Source organism: Choloepus didactylus, chromosome 14, assembly GCF_015220235.1.
Source record: "Choloepus didactylus isolate mChoDid1 chromosome 14, mChoDid1.pri, whole genome shotgun sequence".
NCBI classification, from domain to species: Eukaryota; Metazoa; Chordata; class Mammalia; order Pilosa; family Megalonychidae; genus Choloepus; species Choloepus didactylus.
Genome location: NC_051320.1, coordinates 20273589 through 20293792, shown reverse-complemented (window position 1 = coordinate 20293792; position 20204 = coordinate 20273589). Strand labels below are relative to the sequence as shown.

Here is a 20204-nt window from a genome sequence, read left to right as displayed (position 1 = left end):
TCTATTTTTCCTAACCTAGTGAGTGAAAACTGGTTTCTCATTGTTGCATTATTTTTCATGATTTTATTATTGAAGAAGGTTATCATTCTTCTTTGATCATTAGCCAAATGTATTTTTTATTCTGTGACTGGTCTGTTCACATATGATAGATAAAAAAAAAGTAATATCACTAACTCTTGAGTAACATATAATAAGTTATTAGAAAGAGACAACAAACTGGAAAAATGAGCTACAGATATAAATAGGATAAATCCAAATAATTGAAGAATGAACCAGCCTTAAATTTCCTTTTGATCATGATGCATTCATTAATTTTTTGATACATTGATGGATTTGTTTTGCTCGTTACGCTCTTTTAGGCATCGCTCTTCACTTTTTGGATTTCTAACTGAAATCTCATAGGCCACATTTGGCAATATTGTAAGGACATTTTTGTCAAGCATGAAACTATATATTCATTGGATTTTTTTGGTATAGATGAGAATTCTATATCTCATTCTGAACTGAAATAAATCTAATCTGAATAAAAACTATCTTCACATGATATTCTGAAATATCTGGTTTGTTTGTGATATGTTTTCCTCTTTAACTTTGTAGTTTTCAAATACATTTTTCAAGAATTGCACAGATTGGCAAAAAGGATTTATTTGTAGATTAAGTTCAAAGTGAAAACTACTCTCTGTCATTATTGACTTTTACACATTTGCAGCTCCAAGTAATTAGCCCCTGCATATTGTTTAAGTCCCTTTTGATTTAAATATCAAATTTAAAATGATGAGTGTATTAGTAGATTCGACCATGCCATCCATAGTCAATATTGTGCAGTGTTTTACTTTCACTGATCAGAGATTAAAGCTCAGTTCTAGAGGTTAATTATAAATTTTACACCTATACTTAAAGTGTCAACATTTGCCTTTTTCAGTCTCGAAGAAAATGAGTCTTTTCCCCAAGGGTATATTGGTCATCTTTGTCGCTACAAAGACTGCTTTTCTTCCCACATCCTGTAAGAGTGGAAGGAAAGCCAAAAATAGAAGATTAAATATGAACTTTATGCTTCTGTATTCCCATGACTCTTATGATGATTTTAAGGCTTCTTTATTATAATACAGAAATTTTGATGCCTGCCGTGGAAGAATCTGTGGATTCATACAGAAAATATATAAGGAATTTAAAATCAGTAAACATGTCTGGATTTCTCATTTCCATTTTATAAAGTCCTGTGTACTTAAACTAAACTGATAGGCAATAATGAAAAAAACAATAGGCATGTTGAATTTTCTGATTTAATGTAAAAGTTTTAGAGAATGGCAATTCATGGATGAAGAAGAGAATACATTTGAAAAGTAATAGAAAAAAAGATTATGAAATGCCAGCGAAATGAAAACAGAATAGATTATAAAGAATTGACTTATTAATAGAGAGACAAAATAGTTATATCATCCTAGTACATTTCCAAAGAAGCTGTCTTGGGGAAAATGCCTTTAAAATCATATGGAAAATTTATATGTAATATGTGTCAATACATTGTACTTTTTTCTGAAGTTAGAAATTTATTTCTACTTGAAAATATGTTAATCAAAAAAAAAGTCTAGAACATCATATTTCATGGCTTTTCTCTACTTGGTGCCTGTTTTTGCACTTTAAGAATATCCTTTTAATAAATATCACCCTGGCAAATATCATCATACAAGGTGAGCCCTGTAATATTTATATAATTTCCATTTAGGGGAATTGTCAATATTTGTTGTCATAATTTAAAGAGAAGTTGCTAATTTACATTATTATAAGTAACTTACTGCTGGATATTGGGTTCTGTAATATTCCAGAAAGAGCTCTGATTAACTGAGTTGAAATGAATCTTTAAGAAATAAACAGCATTAAGAAAAGATTTCTTAATGTAGAAATTTAGTTCATGTTATAAAAAGTATCCATAATATTGATTTCAAATATAGTATTTACAGAAATATAGAAGCATATTGGTTATCTATTTTGAAAAGAGAGATTTTTATATGGTTAAAAACTTTTTAAGGTATTGTTCACAATAGCCAATGGATGGAGGTGGGTGAAGGGTAATTGACTAATGAACGGACGGTGAACTATGGTGTATACGTATGATGGAATATTGTGTGGCTTCAGAAAGGAATGAAGTCTTGAGGCATGCAACAAGCTGAATGAACCTTGAGGACATTATCTTGAGTGAAATAAGCCAGAAACAAAGGACAAATATTGTATGTTCTCACTTAGAAAATGTTTATAAGAAAAATAGGGCCTAGGGAGTAAGCTGTTACAGCAGTCACATTTATTCCTGAGTTTTGAGTGTTATTTCTAAATTCTGAGATACTAAGCTCTTTGGATATAGCCTGTTAGTTCACCAGGACATTGGGTGTCTGAGTGACACCTGAAACTCAGAGATAGAGTTCCGCAGCTCTGAAAGTCAGCATTACTCCATACAGTAACTGTTAAAGGAGCTGAAAAAGAGATCAGACTTCAGTTAGAGATATGAACAAAGCTGATCTGGTTGGGGCTAAGGTAAATCAGGACACAGGGTAAATATTGTCTGTATTTTAAAACTTGGCCTTCTGTCTGAGACCAAAGGAAGAGATATTTAATTTGTCCAAAATTTAAATTTTCTTCAGGACACAATCTAACTTAACCCATTTGGCCAGTTCATTTAAATAACCTAAACACATGGAGCCTAGAATAGGGAATGAGATCTTATAATTCTGTATAGCTTAATGTAATACCCTGATACATTCCAGAGTATGTTGGGCAGACAATAAAAAAGTATTAGCAAAGTCCCTTGAGGGACTGGAAGAAAAATATGGAACTATTAAACTTCCCCACCTGGGAAATCCCTGATATTCTCTCAAGCATTAGGGACACCCAATTTAATAAGCCAAGGCCTCAATCTTGAAGCTTGCACTGATGAAACATATTTCTGCAATGGGGAAGCTAAGCCTACCTATAATTAAAGAGTCACTTCCAGAGAACCTCTTTTCTTGCTCAGATGTTGCCTCTCTCTCTCCAAGCCCAACTCTGCAAATAAACTCATTACCCTCCCTGGGGCATGACTCCAAGGGATGAGCCTGGCCCTCACATCATGGGACTAACAATGCCTTCTTGACCAAAAGGGGGGAAAGAAATATAACAAAATAAGGGTTCAGGGGCTAAGAGAGTTCAAAGAGAACTGAGAGGCTATTCTGGAGGTTCCTCTTAGGCAAGCTGCAGCTAGATGTCATAAATTTCCATGGTATGCCAAGCTCCAACCAACAGCATTCCTGAAAACCCTAAAGAATACCCAGGACTCTATCTGAGATTCTATGAAAAAAAGTTTCAGTCAGTAAGTTTATTTTGCGGAAACTTAAAACCTCCAGATTGTTCCTATGCCACATAAGCCCTGAAACCCAGAGGTACCAGTCTCTCCAAGAACATCAACCAGTTGCATCTCCTACCCCATAATGTCAACACCCCTTTTCAATATAAAGAAGTTAGAATGGTCATTGCCCAAACATCCCTGAAGATTGAGAGAATGATCAAATGAGAGGGAAGAGTTGTAACAGAGAAGTTAGGATTCAACAAGCGATCATGACTACTGAATCATTTTATAGATATTTCTTCTTAGTTTCTAGTGTATTAGAATAACTATAAGGAAACATCTGAAATGGTGGAAGTGTAACCCATACTGTACTTTGAAATTTGCTCTATAATGATTTGTTTAAATGTACTTTGAAATTTATCACTTTTCTGCATATATGTTATATTTCACAATAACAAAATGTTTTAAAAAAAGTTTGTAAATATTCCTGAGTAAGGATATTAAAAAGTGGAACAACCTACCATCTGCAATCACTAACATTTCAGGAATTAAAAACATTTTAACTAATATAAACAACAGGAAAGACGATCTCACACTAAAGGAAAACCTTGAGATTTTGCTCTATGAAAAACTAGCTCTTTGCATTTTTCACATTTTCAGGACACCAGTGAGAACTTTCTCAAGCCCTGACTCCAAGCTATGGGCAGGCTTGTAGATCCCAAGTTTAGATGGTATCTGTGGTTTTTATCCTCTTGTGACCCATCTCTCTGCTAGTGGACCCTATCAAGGCGTGGGTGCTTGAGAGTCTCTGAGTAAAGTCTCCACCGCTGTCTTAACTGCTGGTGTCCACCAGCAAGGGCCTTGTCTCAAGTTGTGTTAAAACTACCAGAATTGTCTCCCATGATGGAGAATGCCGTGGGTGCCCACTCTAAAGGCACCGAGCTATTGTGTTGCTGGGACGTGTTCAGAGAGGGCTGTTGTCACTGTCCGTGAAGCTGGACTCTTCCTGCTAAAAGCCTGGATGGGCCAGTGATATGATGGGCTCCAGGGCACTCAATTTCTGTGACTTACTATACACCCTTTCAGAGAGGAGATGAACCTTCCCCAAGAACATTGGTCCCAAAGTAGTTCTGCCCGAAATTCCCAGTGCCTAATGTGTTTGTGTGTGTGTGTGTGTGTGTGTGTGTGTGAGAGAGAGAGAGAGAGAGAGAGAACCTCTTTTACTGGAACTTAGAGGTTCCAGGTAAGAAGAAAACTCTGTATAACACAGATAGTGTCCACTCTGACGACAGGGCATGGTTGCATGCTTTCTTTTATGTATCTTGCTAAGACAGGTTCTTTTTCAGGTTCTGCCTCAACTGACCCCTTGGCACAGTCACCTCACCATTTCTCTAGGCACACATGCATGCATTTTTGAATGCTGGGAGCCCTGATTCGTTACGTATTTTGAGGCAGTTCCTACAAATGAATTTGTGAATCCACCTCAATGTATTAAGTCCGATCAATTACTGAACTGCTTCATAATAGAAATGCATGATTGTGTACTGTAGAATTTTCCAATGAAAATACTATATATATATGGAGGCATTTTTCAATGCTAATCCAAGGTAAAGGAATATTGTATGACCTAGAAAGCCCACCACAGAATAGTGAGGTGGGGGCCTTGTGGAAGGGAAATTATTATGAGACCTCATTATAACAAAGGCCAAATTCGGAAATTGTTTTGTTTAAACAAGATTTAGGGGTATTAGAAAAACAAGATAGTTCCTTTATCTAAAGGAGGCATTATAGATACTGGTTTAAGGGCAGGGGTGCTATAGTAAGAAGGACTCTAGAGCTGGGCTGAACTCCAGTTTTGTCAATTACCAGGTTAAAATTCCAGCTCTCATTTACTTATTCTGTAAACATTCAGCAACTTATTTAGCCTTTAGTTTCTTATCTTTAAAATGGAAATAAAATTAGTTCCTTCTTGGTAGATCTGCCTTAGTTTGGAGAAGGTACTAGGGCAAAAATAAACAAGTCACAGCATGCTCATTATGGGCATTACCATTTAATTCTTGGTTTGCATGGAACTGTCCAGCAGAGCTGTGGCTGAAATTAGAGAGGAGGATCCTGCTACGTCATATTCACTTGGGGGTTTGTTTGTTTTTGATGAGAGAAGAAATAAATAGAATGCTGATTTCAATGGATAAATGTCCTTTTGGGCTTATTCCTCTGTTATAAATATCCCTAATACATTCTGACTCCTTTTCCTTCAAAATTCCCTCTTCATCAAGGGAATGCTTTTTCTTACAGAATCACCTGTGTGAATGTGTTAAGATATGAAAACAATCACGATATTAACCAGGATTTTTCATATTTCAAAGATAGAATGATTTGACCTAATGCAAACCTGAATTAATCTGTGGCAGTTAATATGGTATTTCAAAGTTTCACTGAGCATGATATTTTTTAATAGAAACTTGAAGTTGCCCAAAGATGTGGGGTGTAGTTGATTCTCAGGGAAAGTATCTATTATTTTCTGGTTCATGTTTGACTCTGTAATTCATGAGGTTAGGTGTCAAGGAAACACTCCTTGCTTTATATCACTTAAGCCTTTTAAAATAACATAATGCGCCATAACCGCCTTTACCTTCTTCAAAGCCATCAAGAATTGGTGAGAGAAACTGCCGCATTTCTTTAGGACACACATATGGATTAGAATTCCAGTCCTTCAATAAATCAGTATATCAGTAAAGGCCAAAGTATGGCCATTTCTTATTAACCTGTCCTCCAACACAGTCCTCAAACATTCAGTCTTATGACCTGATGCAATTGTATTGTATGGTCTCTTCCTACCTCACCAGATGAAGCCACAAGCCATCAGGAGACAGATTTCTACTTAGACTTGATTTGTTCAGAAATCTTAGTACATTTTACTTCTTATAAAGACTCATATATGCACTTTTCTGCTTTTACACTTACATTTTGAATGATAGAACTATTTTTTTATTTTAAAAAAATAAATGTATCTTAAAACATTATGTTTATATTTAAAATTCACTGCATTCTTGATCTGTTACAGTAAAAATGATCTTCCTCAACAATATTCTATTTTATTTATGCAATGGCTCCATCATAAACTGAAAAGGTTGACCACCCTCTCAAACTGCCTAAAAACATTTATTCTAAAATTTTGCTGGGTTGTAATCTAAGAGATGCAGAAAGAAATATTTTGACTAAAAGCCCAACCAGAAATCCCATACGCTACTTTTGGTTCCAAACCACAAGGGAAAATGCTTGATTGCATTTCTCACATAAAGGCAAAAACTTTCTTCTGTATAAAATCCCTTGACAGGATACCAATTCAAACATCAGAGTTGGGATAATTGAGAATTGATGGTAACTGGGAATTGAAGATTTCCTGTGAGATTCTTTGTTTCTCCAATTCATAAAGTGCCAGACTAAAGTAAAAACAAGTTTTCTCTTTCGTACTTCAACAATTGTACTTCTTATAGTGACGTATGGGAGAAAATATAAGAAGATTGTTTTGGAATTGCAAAGAGATGGTTCCCACAGAGAAACGATCAGCATTTTACATTGGGCCATTTCCATCCTCCCACTGACAGAATTTTACAACAGAAAGGTCCGTGGGTCTGTTCTGTCCTTCTACTTTGTACAGATGACCTTCAGGAGAACCTTTCTACTGACTGAATCTTGAGCCATTTGGTGTCTCTTTTTTCAAAGTGAGCAGGGTAGAACTCCCATAGCTACCAGGTAGGTGTTAATGAAACCTCACTAATAGAATGTTCCCAGCCTAAAGATAAAAGACTTCTTATGAGATCTAACAATTATCTTTTCCAAACGAAGACACCCATCTTTTGAAAGGCTCCACATGTATCAGTTGATTCAGATATATCTAAATTGAAGAGGTCATCCGAGGATGAAGGGTTTTCGTTTTTTAATTTCCTTGATGGTAAGGAAAGAAATGAAAATTTTCAGTCTTTTAAGTACATAACCATTTATCTCAGTAAAAATTAAATGGTTCCTATTGGAATTAAATGAAAGAGTAAGATTTTTATCACAACTGTTTTAAAACAAGATAATATTTTTGTCAGGGAAAGCAGCAAAGAGATCTTAAACCCCTTGCCCTTCGTGAAGAATTGAGAAGTTGCTTTCATTTCTATTGGCATTTTAGTGAGCGGTTTCTCTCTTAGCTTTAAGCTGGAGGTCACAATTTGTTTTGAATTTGAGCTGGAAAGAAGATAACAAATATTGCCTAGGGCTTTATGGGATGCTTGTTATATCTGAATTAGATTAGACAGTCAGAAACTATTGCAAATCCTTTATTATTTTCTTTTTAAACCCTAAAAATCAAAAGCAATGCATACAAACAAAATAAATTTCAAAAAGTTAGCATATACCACAAGGGCTGCATGTGTATCTTTTTCTCCATAAGTCAATTTATATGGAGAATGAACAGAAATCTCCCTTGTCTATTAAACTTCAATTTAAAAAAATCACACCCCCTTTCCCTTGACATAGGTTTTCATTTTTAGTGCCTGGTGGGTCGGGGGTGTAAACGGTTGGTGTTAGTGGAGACAAAAGTTTTATTTTTTTTTTCCTTTTCATTGGAAAAATTCATGTTAATTATTCCTCTGCACCTGCTTAATGGGGCTGAAGTAATTCAATTGTCATATTGTTGTAGATTGTTGCTTTGTGTAATGTATCACCCCTGCTGTTCCATTAAAAAAAATTCCATACTCTTCCATTATTCAGCGAGGCTTAATGATTATTCCAGCATTTGTACATGCTGCACTGTTATTTTGATTTTAATTGACTTCACTTTTTTAATTAAGCACATTGGTTTTAACACTGTTGTTGACAAGCTTGGTTTTGTCATTATCAGTATTTGCTTCCATTTAGATCCCATACCTATTGACATTTTATTTAGATTCATTATAAATAATAACAGCAATATGTACATTGAAGTTTATCATCAGCTGTAGCATCCATTTAGTTGCATTTTATTTATAGCTAATGGCCTGCACAATATTTTCAAGGGAGGGCCAGATATTCTGTTTAAAGTACCTTTTAAAATTAATTTAGTTTGAATCTTTAGTCTGAAAAGTTTTAATGGAAATTTGACTATTTTTGAATGCATAGTAATCTTTCAGTGAATAGAACACAGGTTTTACCCCCTTGGTTACATATAGTCAGATAGAAAAAGCTCAAATGGTGATATAATATCTAAGCTTAGTAAGTTACATAAAAACATGGCTCGTACGTATTTGAAGAATTAGCCATTTAAAGCAGTCTTTTCTTTTAGGAGAATTGTGTCTTCCCTTTAAATTGTTTAAACATTTATACAGGCATTGTTAAACATAAATACTTTAAACATATTTATTGGTCATAGATATTATGTCCTTTAAAGCATGCATAACACAGTTCCCTAAAAGAATTAAAAATAACACAAAACCCTCGTGAAATTTATTGAAGTATCTATCTCCTTTTGAATGTCTCAGTCATTTGTCACAACAGAAGATGATGAGAAATGGACTATAGATAAAATAATTCAAGCTTTGCCTAGAGGAGATGCTAGGCATTGCTGAACTGGAAGAAGTAGCACTGGAACAAAATCATGGCAAATTTTGAGAGATATTTAAATGTTCAAAAACTGAAATGATGCTGTTTTCAAATTTGTCATAATTCTCTGCACACCAATCTGGCGCAAATCTGGTTTGCAAAACCTTATAAATGGTATAGACATACCTTATAATGGAGTGGTTGACATGAGAACTCTTATTTCCCCTTTGCCATTTTTGCTTTGTTAATGGATGTGAATGAATGAATGAACGGGAGAGTGACTGAATAGGTCGCATGGGACTTGACTGCCATTTGGTCATCTGAGGGACAGAGGACAAAGATTTAAAAGTGGGCCCTTCTGCCCTGTTTGGGACCGCCTCGTTGCTACAGTGCTGATTGTTGATGAGCCTGCTGCCTGGGATTTATGTGCAACCGCTCCTGAGGCCTCAGTGTGCCTGACCCAATTCTATTAGCATAACTCCCATTCCAGTGACAATGTGGATAAAAAATGACTATTGTGACCTCAGAAAGTGCCAACATAGTATTGCTGTAATGAGCCCAGATCCACTGTTTTATGCATTGTCATACAATAGCAATCTTCATAAAAGGTTTGACAGCATTATAATGTGGGTTTCTTTGATGTCTCTCTAACTCCCTGACTTCACTTTTTCACTCATTGTTACTCCTTTGAAGATCACCAATAATCAAAGTATTTTTTTTTTGTCATTGTGTCATTCCTTTATTATGGTGAACTTAAAACAAGACAAACAAGAATATTTTTTGCTTTTGGAACCTTCTCAGTTTCAGAAAGTAATTCATCTTCTGCTTGGCATTGGTTTCTATTCAACAGCAACCACCACTGCTCATAGGTGGCAGGAATTACTGCATGTCCTTTGACTTGAATCTTCAGAATTCTGCACTGCCAGTTCACCTCCCTGGCTTTCTCCATTTTTCTGATTGTGAAAATCAGAAAACAGATTTTGTGAAAATCTAAAATCCGACCTTATTATTGGATGCCCCTCATTACCAGCCTTGTATTACATTTTTCACCTTGAGATATTTTTAAAGCCCTGATTAACTTGCTGAGGTCTGAAAAGACCAATGAAAAGAATTGCAAATGAGATCCAGGAATCCTCTCCTGGAGCTTCTTGACCAAAAACAGCAGCAGTCGGTTAACGCACTCACCACCCTTCTCCTTAGCTGTGTAAATAGGAGGAAAGGAAAAGAGGGTTGAGAACACAAAAATCACATGTGGAAGCAATATCACACCTTGCCAACAGCATCCTTTATTATATGTTTCTTAAAAAATGAAAACATAACTAGAGAAACAACAAAGAGAAAGTGGTGTGTTTTTGTACTCCTTTTAGATGGCAAATCACAGGTGCTGATGTAAAGTTAGTCTTTGCTTTCTTGTAAGGTCTCTTACTTAGATGATCTGGAAATATGACAGATTTATGTTAACACCTAACACCCTGTATATCTTTGGGCCTTATAGGTTGATTAAAAAGAGTTTAAAAACAAGAAATGTTTGAGGCATCCTACCACTTCAAGCCTCAGATTTGCTTCTTGACATACGGGTTATGTTATTATGCAGTTCAGAAGGGTGATAGTGGGGCAACAAACAGGATACAAATTTTTCCAATATCCAGCACATTGCTTTGAACACATCACGTCCTGTTGAGGCATTGCGCATCTAACATAACAGAAAGTGACCTGTATGATTTGGTATGACATTATGCAAGCAGGCACTGCTGTCAAAGATGTGAAATGGTAGTTTTGGTATATCAAGATGTAAAGTTAATTAGATCACATTCACTGGGGCTTTGTCTTGGAAGAAAACAACCCGCTCTCATATCTACAGCCTCTTTAGGATGCTTGGATAATGAGAAAGCCATGTTGTATTCCTGTATCTACTAGAAGATGTATGGGTGATTTTTTTAAAGAAACTTCTAATAATACTATTTCATTTGGATCCCTTCAAAGTGATAGTGAATCCAACAAAAAGTTAGTTAATAAAGTTTCTTGTACAGAAAAAAAGTTGTAGGAAAATGGAAATTTCCTGAACCACGGATAAGGTGATATGAAAAAAGAACGATAGAAAAAAGCCAGCATTACGCAACACCCAGTGTGATGTGAATTACTGCAGTACTAAGAGAGGGGTACTTGATGAAGAGTAAGTGGATATGAACACAGCCCTGCAAAGCTCAACCTCAAAATTGCCAGGAAAAAAAAAAAGTCACTGGCTGCTCAAAAAATTGAAGCAGATGTCAGATGCAAGCAGCTGTGGCCTGGGAAATTCAACAAAATTCCAATATTCAAATTGCTTCTCTGGATAAAAACTGCTTGATAGCACAGTTTCAGATTTGATCTGGATTGCCAGTGAACCATCTGCATAAAATGAAAGTAATCTGCTGACACTGTCGATACAGGTAGGCAGCAGCGTCATTTGGTCAGGATATTTTCTGGCGAGCTTGTCAGGAAAGTATTATAGTAATTAACCCCAGATGCTAGAGTAGTGAACATCAGAATAAAGAGAGATCAAAAGAGTGTTTGCCTTATTGTTTAAGGCCCATTTGCAAAAACCCTTCACTCTCATATTTGACTCATGATGGAATATTCTGGTCAGGGATTGAGATTGGGTGAGAATATTGAGGAAATTACATTAGGGTACCAAGAAAAAGTGGGTGATCAATTTGTTAAATCTGAAATGTACAGTGTATTACCAAGCACATTAGAAGGCAAATTGTGAGCTTTAAAAATTCATTATCACAGGCAAAGGAATAATTCCCTGGAGGGTTAGAGAATACACTTTTTATTTTATCCAACTATGTGTTGGATAAAATAAATGTATGCTGATGCTGAAATGTTGCTCACAGATAGGTTAGCTTGTGGCGGAAGTCTTTCATAATTCAGGATACATCAGCCTGGGCAGTAGCTGAGAATAAGAGCGAGTAATCAAAAGTGACCCACACAATGACACCAGAGTTTCCAGATGGTATAGAAAAAAGTCCATGATTTATGATTGTCAGTGCAGTAAATAAATCTAAAACAATAGGCGTGGATGGGGAAGCAGTCACAGCTGACCGAAAGAGCAGTTGTAATGCAACCCACAGAATGCTTGGAGCCAGAAGTAATTGACATAGTCGTCAAATCAATTTCCTAGGGTGCAGACACTCAAGCACTCAATCTGATTCTGTATGCGGCACAACATTTGGATTATACAGCTGCCTCTAATTCAGATACCCTTAGCTCGATACAAATCCAATTCAAGGGACTGTCTGGAAGTGAACAGAAATTATTTAGGTTTCCTTTCTGCAGGTTTACTGTTTTCTAGCAAATTGCTCTCTCTTTTGGAATTGTATACATTTCATATTAATTATTTAACATTTGGCTGATATGTGTTCTCCTCCTGTATCACCTAACTGAACGACATCCATGAAATCCACAGTCTTTCCTCCTAGGCCACCAGTGGGAGAATGTTTCAGGACCGGAAAGGCTGATGGTCATATGTTCTTTAACTTGACTATGGAAGCAGCTACTTGATTGCAAATGTGTCATATTCATGTGGAGGAGGTTGACTGATTGATTGATCTCTATTTCAACTCAATACATTTATTCAAAGATAAGATTAAATAATCTTTGGCTGCAAATAATTTCATGGCCATTCATTCATTCATCCAATGTTTATAGAGTATCTGCAGCACACCAGATACTTGATGAGGTCCTGGAGTATGGAGATAAGGGACAAAGGCTCTGCCTTCAAAGAACAGGCAGCCTAGTGGACTGACAAGAAAGGAAAAGAACTACGGAGAAAAATACAGAGGCTAGAGGTGAAAGCCCCTAACCCAGCCGGAGGTGGGGAGGGGTTGGAAGAGCCATAGGGGAAGGATTTTGGAGATGCCAACAGTTAAGTTGAGATTTGAAGGACCAGGAGAACCTTGCCAGGCTGAAAGACAACTTCCAGGCAGGAAGATTAGCCATGGCAGGTCCAAGAACAGAGAGAGCATGGCATGTTTAGGTAATCACACATTCCAGTGCGGCTGGAACATGGAGTTTGAGAGTAGAGAGAGTGACAAGTGTTAGGAGAGAAGAAAAGATGGGCAATGGCCAGATGAAAAGGCAAGGGAGGGAAGGACTTGGGAGCTCGCAGAGCTCATTCACTCACTACCGTTCCCTTGGTGCTCACGGAGGCTGAGGAGAACATTATTAACCCCATTTGCAAATGAGAAAGGGTCAAGGCTGGGGGAGATTTGGTGATTTACCAAAGTTACAAAACTGGGAAGTAGGCCTGGGTCTGTCTGCTCTAAAGACCACATTCTTAATGCAGTAGTACTTGGCTTCTCAGGTGAGGGGCTCCTGTGGTATTGTCCAGGCACTTATGACGATTTTTAAATTTTGGAAACCGAAAGGCAGGATGATGGGGCTAACAGCAGAATGCAAGAAGGCGAAGGAGAAGGAGTAAGATAAATAGAAAGTAGAAAAAAAGAGGGAGGAGGAAAGAATACATATTAATTTCAAAACACTATAATGATAGAACAAGCTGGCCCGTGCCCTCCGGGAATTCCTCAGGGGCTGCAGAGTCCACAGAATTTCTGTGGCTGGAAAAGATCTTTGTGGGAGCAGATTAGAAAAAGATAAATCACATCATTAACAAACTATTTGTTTGCAATTAATTTAACATCCTATCTGTAGAAATAGGGAAGAAAAAGGGGTGGAGGGTGGGAGAAGAGATTGCAAGGTGACTAGGGGTGCAAACCGGCTGAACCATAATCAAGTGCAGAGATAGAAACAATGAACCAGGATGTGACAAAAGCTCCTAGTATTAAAGAGGCACACAGCGAGACAAAGAACAATGACAGCATTTGAGACCCAGAAAGAATTCTGAGAAGCAAATGAAAAAGTAGCAGTAAAGAAAATAGAATAATTCAAAAAAGCAAAAGGATAAAAATATTTACATTGAGAAGAAATGGAGACTGAATGACAGTTAAAGAATTAAACCTGGATTATTTAAGTTTTTTTAATAAAATGAATTTTATATCTATTTATAAAATAATACAGCCAGTTGTAGAAAAAAACAGAATTTTTAAAAGTAGAAGAAAAAATATATTGCTCTTTAACTAAACAACCGGTTTGTAGTTTCATGTACTTCCTTCCAGTCATTTTTTCCAAATGCTTTTATATAATTGTAATCATAATATATGTACCTTTATTTTTCTTCCTCTTCTAGTATTTTAGAATAATATTTATAACACTATCTAATCTATCTTTATACATATTTCCTTCCAAACATGATATAATGGAATTGGAAAATATCTTGTTACTTATCTTTGAAAATAAATATATTAGTTAATGGGTAATTTCCATATGTATGAGATTAAGCTTGCCAGTTTGTTGTATTTTAAGATTTTTATGGTCACAGAAACAATTTAAATATAAGTAATATTATAAAATTGAATGAATAAATGAAGTGAACTTGAGTAGGTCTTTCTGCTTTGTGCCATCAGTATTTTCTCCTTTGTACGGTAATTCCAATAATCAAGGGAGTCTATTTCCCTATCCTTGGATTTTATGAAGACAATTCACAGGCAGGTTGGAATACATGATCTGTGTCATGTACACACGATTTATCCTTGGCATCAAGCCAAAGTAAAGGTGATGAAGATGTACCATGGGGGAATGCATGGTCCTCACTTTATTAAAATAGAAATGTAGGAATACACAAGATAGATGGAGTTGAAAGCACTTAATCCACTATTCTGCCCAGTAAAACATCTAGGAGTCACCATCGCTCCTTGGCATATCTCAGTAGCTACAAGTCAAATATACCGACACTCTTGTCATACAGGAATTTGTAAATCTGTGGTAGATGCACTTGATCAGTTTAATTTTCTTTAGTTCTAAAACAAGTTTAGTTCATTTATTATGATTATAATAAACTATTTGCCCAAATTAACTAAATAGTATCTTGCAATCTCTCTATCAGTTAAATTATTACTTCAAATTTAAGTTTCAGTGCAATGTATCAGATTCTCTCTTTTTTTTAAAATTCAGTTTCATTGAGATATATTCACATACCATACAATCATCCATGGTATACAATCAGCTGTTCACAGTACCATCATATAGTTGTGCATTCATCACCCCAGTCTATTTTGAACATTTTCTTTATATCAGAAAGAATCAGAATCAGAATACAAAATAAAAATAAAAAAGAACAACCAAATCATCCCCCCCCCCCATTCTCTTTTATCTAGTACAAATACAGTAATTTGTTAGAGGGCAAAAATGACAAACACTAGCATTTTTTAGAAGTATGGATGAGATGATCTTCTGAGATCCCTCCCAAAGGAGACATCTTATTAGTAAGATAATAATCCATTCCCAGTGTTTGCATTGAAATGTATTGCAAGTGAGAAGTCTATTCAAATGACAACAGTATTCATTTGGGGAAATACTGGTAGAAAAGAATGTGGAACTATTTAGACTATTTGTGTCCACTAGATTCAAGTTTCCAGATGAAGAGAGTCATTTGAATAAAAGATGTCTTTAGAATGTGGCTGCTTCTAAGTGGAATTCCATTGACCCCAAATGGCCATTGCACTAGTTTATTTAACAAAATTTCTGCCCATAACATGCCAACAAGTGGATAAGCAGAAGTGAACAACAGCAAAGCACATAGGCTTTGCCCTCAGGGAGTTTTGATATGATACCAAAAATTCTTGCAGAATGCCAAAAATAGTCAAATTAATTATGCCATATATAGAGAAAGTACATGAGCTAAAAAATTTTGACACATGCCAACTTGACTGTATTGGTTGTAAAAGAGGGAGGTCTACTGACATTTAGAGTTTTATATGAGAATAATAAAACAAGCAAACAAGAACCCTAAACCTGAAAACATCCCCACCTCTCAAATTACACATTTAATTTCCTTAGTTATATTTTCTTGGTATTGGAAAGCACTAGGAAGTCTTTGAAGAAGAGATTTTTCATTGAGCTCTAGCATTTCCTATATTTTGGACTCATTCTCTTTTTCTCAATTTCAATATATTGATTCAACCCAAAAAACACATTCTTAAAGTAATGAAATACATAGGGAGATGTTTGAAAATATTTTATTGATTTTAATTTCTACTACTTCTTTCTCTCAAAAGAATATCTTAAAGTCTAAAGCCCTGGAGCAATGAAACATCTTTGATGCAAATGAGAATACTCTAATATTTAACCCCCAATTTTTTCCATCTTAAATGTTAAAGCAAAATGAATCAGTGTCAACCATAAAGGAAATTTCAGGCCTAATGGACCTAAGGTATCAAATCTTTTTCTTTCTCAGTCAAGAAATAAAGGATAAGATCTCCCCAATTTAAATATCAATTTATGTTTTATTTTTCAACATGGTTTGTATTGAAAGAAATGTCTCTAAATAGTTTTTACATGATTGATGATCACAATAGTGTCTCTTTAAAAGCTCATGCCGAAAAACCATTTTTTGTGTGAATCGTTTTCTCTCCAATTGACATAATACATGTATTTGCAGAGGTAGATGACTAACTTCTAACCACCATTGCCAGAAACTTGTTTCTACGAGCAGTCCTCACCATGGAGTAGTTGTTAAACACTTCCTGTTGATGCAGCCACTGGGTTTTAGTTGTTGAACCCGTTCATAATGCTCTTGTGGCTAATAGAATATGCTATAAAATAAGAATGTGAGAAATCTATTGCTTCCTCTGACTTACTCCCTATGCTTAGGGCTTATTTCGATTCCATTAAAGGTGGAATTACTTCAGTTGTACAATGATCTTTAAGCGAAGCATGACGTTTGTCTTTCCTTTGGGATACACATAGATGTGTGGGTAGGTACTTAAAAAATAAATACACATTTTACTACCATAATCATGAAATTAACATATCACCTAGGAAAACTGGTTCATTCTTAAAATAATAAGCCAAGTGATGTACTAGTGAAAATGCTTATATACATGTATGTGTAAGACTTGCTTTCTTTGAAATGGATAGTCTACCATATGTTTCCATACTGTCCAGGGAACCAGAGGCTACAAGATGAGTCTAAAAGCAACTAAGCAATTGCTAAAATGCCCATTAAAGCCGAAAGCATTCACTCTTTCCAGGATTTATGGTTTTATCTTATAAATTTTTGCTGACTATCTGAACACACAGAAGGCATTGTGAAGACTATGCAAGGTGTGAAGATAACTGTGGGTGAGATGGTGATGATCGGTAAAATTAGGTAGGCTTTAGCTTATTTAGAGGCAGGATTCACTTTATTTACCTCTTTCTAGGGATAATGGTTCTCTGTGGAAAAGCAGGTTGGTTTGTTTGCTGTCCAGCATTGTAAGAATAATGCCTTCCTCCTGGGACCGAAGTTGGGAAGATTTGCTTGATAAAAGATTTGGGTTTCCTAAGCTCAGATTTCCTCAGCGGTGATGTAAACCCACTGCAGGAGCACCGTCTACCTGTCACCCCTGCGGGATCTGGAGGAAAGGGGAACCAGACACAACGCTCACACTGTGGCTGTGCCATGAGTAAAACAGTCCTTTGTATCTTGTGCTAGCATCCATGAAACTGGCAGGGTAACTGTTAGCCTGCACGTAAGATAAGATTTAAGATCCTTTATGGTACTTGACACTTCTATATGGGACTTTTTGTTTGTTATGTGAGTATAATTCTTCACTCTCCCAACAAACACTGTTTACTTGCCTTATTCCTAGTATTTTGAATTTGCTCCTTTTTCTTTTCTTCCTTTTCACTCTCTTTCTCTTCTGTACCTTATTGTGTTCATGTCTGATTGGATAGCATTTTCTGTGCCATCCATTTTGCTCCCTAAACTCTTTAAGGTGCTTGCTGACAACACTAGTCTGATATGTGCTCTTACAATGTGTGTACCCCCTGTGATCTCCCAACACTAATTTTAGAGAACTCAGTTGGGTTGGACTAAGTTTCCCTCATGAGTAGATACAGGCTGGCTCCAGGCTCTCCACCCATGCTCCGCAGTGCTCCAGCCAAGGATTCATGTGTCTAGACCGGAAGGGAAACCTCTGGCTTTGGGTGGGATTAAGAATCTTCAAACAGGTATCGCATTGCCACCAGGTCCGCCATGTGCCTATCAGAGCATTAGAGATACTATTTTTTTTTCTTTTAATATATAATGATCATGAAGAACCAAATGTTGGGTAGAATATAAATATATGGGGCCAGATATTAGGAGGACAGTGGCCTGTAGTCCAAAATCCCTGTATAGGTTGCACAGGTGACCACGAGAGCCACATACATATTAAAGCACACCTGAGCAATTTCTTCCTCTAAAGGATCTTGGACCCCACATAAGGTGATTTGGCATAAAAAATATATATAATTCTGGGACTCTTTAAGACTGACTAAATAAGTACAAACCATACACATCAGCTCAGACTAACACTGGCCCCTTGGTCTTTCAGTACAGAAATCATGGGGGAGTTTCAAACATCATTCTTCCCAGTGTGGCGTCATGTTAAATTAAGTTAACATGGGAATTCTCTGTGGAGAAGAGGTGGGAGAAAGGATGTAATTTTATTCTGCCCAACAATTTTCTCGGAGCCAGGAAAATAAGGCTCATTAGCCATGAGTCTCAATAAAATCAAGGTGATACTAATCAGAATAGTCCATGAAGTAATTTTATAGACTTCAGTGATTCTTTTAGTTTACTTGGTGGTTGTATTTTTAAGAGACTCTGCTGGGTTTCCCACAGGCAGACTCTGTAAGTTCTTAGCCTTTTGGAGTTTATTGATTCAGGAAGACGTAAAAGAAACTGAAGGTTACTACAAGGAGAAGGGAGAGACACATCAAGGCCTGTCTGTAATGTTCTCCTTGCAGTCTGTGCTCTGAGACTTGAGTAAAGAGACCTTAATATGCAGTTATTTGGGTAATTAATATCCAATTAAAATCCAGTGGGTAAAGTTTCATTCATTATTCTTTTCTAGAGCAAAAGAGCATTGCATTGACAAGTTTCAAGATGGGAAGAGAATGCGTTAAAAAAAACAACAAGATAATAATTTTCTTAACATTTCTAAGGTCAGATTAATTTAGGTCACTTATGAGTACAACTTCTTCTTGTCCAATACAGGGAGCTCCCAGTATGAGTTCCTTGATCCTAGAGTAGAAACCCAGAGTTTTGACCACAGCGACAGAATGACTGAAGGGTTCCCTCTCAATTTAGGCTGGGGATTCTGAGACCTTCACCCATGGAGTGGAGAACGCACTTCTACAATTAGATGTGCTAGCGTTGGCTCTGACTCTGATCCCAAATAATTTCACATCTATAATTTCCCCTTTCAAAAGTGACAGTTATAATCAAGGTCATGGCATTTCTTCCCAACAACACACAATTGATTCCTCACTTCTGTTTTGTTTTGAAAATGCAGAACAGCCATTCAAGGGCTAAATATCAATAGCATGACAAATGGAAAGTTGTCAGCAAGCACCATTTGCAGCCGACCATGTGCCTGCTCTAAGAGCTGGTTATGCAGCTCAGCAAACATATGGCGTGCGCTTGTCTAGAGGAAGATGGACTGCAAATAAATTATTAAGCTTTTTCTACTGGCGGATGGGACATTTTCACATAGACTGCAATGCGTGTCATCACATACAGCAAAAGGATAAACAGGCATGGACCGGCTTGAGTAAAATTGATAGTGACTTGTACATCCTTATTCATGACCACTTCTTTCCAGATTAAAAGAAGCTTCCAATAGCAATTTCTATAATAATCTTATAGAATCCTTAGCAGACTCCAAAATCTACCCCCCCCCCCAAAAAAAACCCACTGATTTAAGCCAGGAATTTTAATTTGTTAGATCAGATATTTGCTGAAAAGCCAAACTGGGTTGTATTTTAAGGGAGATGAGTGAGCTAGACCATATAATTCAGTACAAGGTTAAAGATGAAAACATGGTTTCTTATTATTTCATTCTAAGAACATCTGAACCACGCTTTTCATTCTTATGAACAACCATTCCGCCTCAGTCACAGATGCCTATTTGCCTTGGCCTCTGTTAACAAAAGGAGAGTATTTGAGGCACTAGGTTATCAACAACTTTGATTTAGGATTAAAAAAAAAAAGAAAAACTAGAGAGGCTAGTGTAGACATGAGACCTCAGGAAGCATTTTTTTCTATTAGAAAAAATGGAAAAGTAATATCTGTCAAGAGGTTGTGAAGATATAGGCCCAGCAGACAAAAAACAAACACTGTACTTGTGTGAAAAACGTTGCAGGGACTGGGAGTGGTAGAATATACAGAAAAAAAGTGTTCAGATTCAGTCGTTTTGAT

The 20204-nt window shown here is 36.4% G+C and overlaps 1 long non-coding RNA gene across 1 annotated transcript in view; it reads left to right on the top strand.

Annotated features, from left to right (window-relative positions):
- The window catches only part of LOC119509311, a 596159-nt gene that overhangs the window by 400658 nt on the left and 175297 nt on the right, over window positions 1-20204 (top strand). The window lies entirely within an intron of this gene.